The sequence below is a fragment of the Tenrec ecaudatus genome, chromosome 3, assembly GCF_050624435.1.
Source record: "Tenrec ecaudatus isolate mTenEca1 chromosome 3, mTenEca1.hap1, whole genome shotgun sequence".
In the NCBI taxonomy this organism is placed as follows: domain Eukaryota; kingdom Metazoa; phylum Chordata; class Mammalia; order Afrosoricida; family Tenrecidae; genus Tenrec; species Tenrec ecaudatus.
The window spans coordinates 31,709,198-31,713,690 of record NC_134532.1 but is presented as its reverse complement, the minus strand read 5'-3'; the positions used below and the strand labels follow the sequence as shown (position 1 = coordinate 31,713,690).

The window sequence follows — 4,493 nt, the reverse complement described above, 5'->3', positions numbered from 1 at the left end:
TCTGCCCATCAAAAGCTAGTTTGTGCTCTGATTTAGAGCAAAAGGAACTCCAATCTCAAATATAATTTATGGAGAACATTTATTAAGTCTTAAAACAGATGAAGAGAATAAAAAGACAAAGGAGATCATAGTGCAGTTCAGGGAAACAGTCAAGTCGGGAATCTAATGAAATAAGATTGCAACAGAGGAAACGGTCACACGTTTCTCATTGGAGGAGCTTCAATACAGCATTGTTATCAATGGGACTACAGAAGCAGGGACAGGACCGTAACTGAGCCACCTTCATTGCCAGATAGAGCATTTTACAAGATTGTTCCAAGTCCTTCTGACCCAGGCAGTCAGGGCTCAAGTGCTAAGGCATGGCTCCAGACTATAGGACCCCCTGCATTGCCTGGAGATAGGTGGATGGTGTCCACTTTCCAAGTTCTGCTGCCTCTGGGCCAATTTAATCTATTTCCTTGCTTGATGATCAGAAAGAATTCAATGGAGGCTTAATCTACAGCCATCTATCCTATAGCCCTTTACTCACCTGAGTGCTAAGACTTTAATCTCTAATACAGCTCCTGAGATTTGTGTCTGCGGATGCTGGACTTTTCCACTTGGAGTGTGAAGAGTCCCAGAGGGGGATGTTTCCCCTAATAAGCCTCACCTCAGAGATTGGTTGCATTGATGGCTCATCTCTCTTTAAACTGCGCTCTTCCCCCCCCTGCCGCCGCCCTCTTATGATCCTTCTTGGCTTTTAGAGCTTGCGGGCCCAGATTTAATATCCACTCATATTTTTAATAGGAAATTTTGGCTTCCTTTTACATCCTTTTGATTTGCAGGACCCAGCAATTATTTTACTTACTTATTTTCAAGTCATTTTATGTATTAATCTGGAGAAATAATAGGTCTTCCCCTGTAGTGTTTCAATTTTGAAAATCCACAGGGCACTTCTACTCTGTTCTGAGGGTCACTGTGAGTCAGAATTGATGTAAGTTAGTGGCACATGCGGTCAAGGTCAGCACTTTTTGGTAATTTCAGTTATTTTATTTTCACAGTCACATAGAATTGAAATCTATCATTTATCCTACTGTATACAGAAAGCGTTTTGAATTATCCTGATGTTTATTAATTAACCAGCTGAATTTAGCTTCTGTATTTTCCAGCTAATGCTTAATTGAGTTGGTCCCCATCCTCCCCAACCCCCTCTCCGCACATGATTTATTTTGAAATCATTAATGGTGGACATACATCCACATCCTAATGGTTGTATACTGTGACTGAACGACCCTAAGTCTCATTTGCTAACCTGCTGACACTGGACTCTCTTTATTTCCATTGTTTATGCTTGCTATTTCTGCATTGGTCCCCAGAACCACCAGATTCAAAATGTTAGTGGGCTGCTGCCCATGCCCATGTTGGATACCAGCAGGAAGTTCCCTAGCTGCTCCATCCCCCTTAGTCAGCGGGTACAGTTGTGATCAGAGGAGAAAAGTATTCCCACCCGTTCGTGGTTTCTTGCTGTATAAACCAGAGTTCGAGTAGTACGCTTGGGGCCCGATGGATTGAGTGCCAGCTGTGTCCTGGCGGCCAGCTCCAGTGAAGCTTTGCATTTGATCCTTTTCCGTGTGGCCCTGATTAATCTTCAGACCTGGATATAACATTTTCTTGGAACCGAATTCTAAGTGTGTAATTCTTTTTATCCTTTTGAATTACTTTTTTCCCATGTTAACTCTTTCTTCAATTTTTTTGCATTTGCTGTTCAAGAACTGAGTCCTACTAATAGCTCCTCCTTTGAAAACTTGTGTCATGATTATTTCTAATACAAGGCAACCTCCAGATATATAACTCTTAAATATAGTAAGGTAACATATTATTTGAAATAAGATACCATTTTCTCTGTGCCCCACTGCATGGTAATGCTTGAATGTTCTAGCCTTTTATCCACGTGTTCTTGATCAGAGGCTTGTTTTGTCCACTGCACTACAGTGGATTCTGTGAGTGATGCCACAGTACCTTACACTCCTCCTTGGGGTTTCTAGGCTATAATCGTCTGTTACCAGATGGCCGCCTCATGGATCACAACTGCTTTCATTTCATGGAGCTGCCAGTCCTTTAACCACTGGAGCAGTGGGGCTTCTTCACGGACTAATTTGGAAAGGCCACGCTGACATGTTGTTCATTATAGACATGGTGATTCTTAATGGGAATTATGTTTGTTTCTGATTTCATCACATTTTCAACACAATATCCATGTGCATACATAGACATGATATACACTCATCATGTTCAATTTTCCCTTTGGTTAGGTGTCATGGAGTTAGTTCCATCTCATGGCTATGTCATGTGTTATAGAGCAGAACAGTTCCATAGTGTTTCTGGAGCATCATGTTTGTGGAAGCAGATCTGTTCTTCCACAGTAATGCAGGCTGTTTACCCCATCAAGCCTCAGGGGAACTGTCTAGTGCAAGCTGTTTGTGCCACCTAGAAGCATTGATTGTCCCTAGTCCCCAAAACAAACTCATTGCCACACAGTCAATTCTGACTCATAGTGTTCCTCCATAGATATCTCATATCAAAATCTATACAGAAGCAACCAGCCTCATTTTCCTTTTGCAGATGTCCTGGTGGGGTTGAACTGCCAGCCTGCGGGGTAGCAAATGAAGCCAGAATTCATTCCCGCCCCCACCCCCACTCCTCACCCCCACCCCGCCAAGGAATGAACCAAATCAAGCATATGCCATCAAACCCACACCAACTCCTGGAGACTACTCCATGTGAGTCAGAGCACAGGGATGTTGCAGAGGGGTTTCTGTGACTGGTTTCTCAAGTGCATCACCCAGGCTTTCTTCCCTGGAGACTGAGTAGACACAAACTTCCAGCCTTTCCATGAACACCTATCCATGTTAACCATATCATGCTCAGGGACATCAAAAACTAAGCAAGACATACACGCATGCATGTACACACATGTCAGAACCTATGTAACCTGGCAATCTTTCAAAGAAGGAAAATTCAAAACTATACAATGAGGTTGAGTTTCTAACTATAGCATGAGAAACCACACAGTTGAATTTTTAAAATTTGCAGAACACAGAAAAATAAAGTCATTCTGTAAATTTTCAGCTATCAAATTTTTATGTGAATCGTATAGACACACGGTAACCTAACTGGTCTCTTTACCACAGCTAGAGACTAAAATTAATATCAGCTTTAGTAAATATTTATGAGAGATGTTATATGTAAATAGCTTAATATTCTTTCTGAATTATGGAAGATGAACAGGGATCCTAAAGATTTTTAAGATGTACAATATTTGAGGAATTAAAAAAGATTTATTACATTATTCTATTTAGCATAATATTGCACTGTTTTGCATAATTTATTAGGAAAAGATATGCAGTGGCTTCCAAAGGTGCATGGAAAACTTCCATTATCTTTATTCCATTTTCCCATGACCTTTTTGAAAGCCCCTTGTGCATTCATGGCAAGAAGGATTAGCTACCAATGAGCTCCTTGTATCTCAATTAGGTAATACTTGATAAATATCAGTCATTTTGCCTACCATTGGGTTCCATATGGTGACCGTATGTGGTTTCAGAGTAAAGCTATACTCGGTAAGATTTTCAATGCTAACTTCAGAAGTTGGTTGGTTTTTTCTAAGGTACTGCTACCTTGCCTTCAGTTTTTTGTTTTTTTTTGGGGGGGACCCGGCAGGGTGTTTATGTGTAGAGGTAGGTGGCAGCGGGACCGGGAAGGGGCTACAGGCCGATGACATCGTCGTCCACCTCCAGGTCAGCACAGGCACTGCAGCCGGCTCTGGGATGCTGGGCCCCGGAGCTGGGGTCCAGGCCGGGCTTCGGCTTTGGGGCAGCCGCCCCGGGTCGACCCGGGTCCATGACTCCCAGCAAGGCGTCCAGCATGGAGGGGCCCAGATCCAGGTGGAAGGTCAGCAGAGGGTCGGCGGGCGCACGGAGCGGGGGCGCGGGGGGCTGCGGGGCTCTGGGGGCGGCCCGCCACTGTGGCGGCTCAGAAACGAGGTGTCCCTGAAGGCGTCGCCTCCGCGCCCCACATGCAGAGTGTGTCTGAAGTCGCTGAGGGGAGCAGAGATGGACAGCGCGCCGCGCTCTGGCCGCTTCTTGGGCTGCGGGGCCCCCAGCTGCTTCAGGACCGGCATCTTGCAGCCTTCAGGAGGCAGGGCAGTCGCAACCCCGGCTCTGCAGGGAGCTCCGTGCCTTCAGTTTCTAATCTTCTGTTTGGTAGCTGAGCACTCAGTTGCTCTCACCACTCAGGGAGGGACTCCATTTAAGGACCCGCATCTTGAAGTGTGAGTGCTTGCAGGCAGAGCCCTGTGTAGCCTGATATGTCAGGAATTAGCTTCCCTTACAAATTGGTGGGCCTTTCTGGGCTGCTTTTCTTTTTCTGTAGGTCTTTCATGAGTTCCTGTAATGATACTTTATTGTATGTGGGACACGTGAACAAAGGAGCCCTTTTGTCCAGTGGGTTAAATA

The 4,493-nt window shown here is 44.7% G+C and overlaps 1 pseudogene; it reads right to left on the bottom strand.

Annotated features, from left to right (window-relative positions):
• Window positions 1-3,743: 3,743 nt before the first annotated feature.
• Window positions 3,744-4,159, bottom strand: LOC142443333 (cdc42 effector protein 5-like; annotated as a pseudogene).
• Window positions 4,160-4,493: the final 334 nt, after the last annotated feature.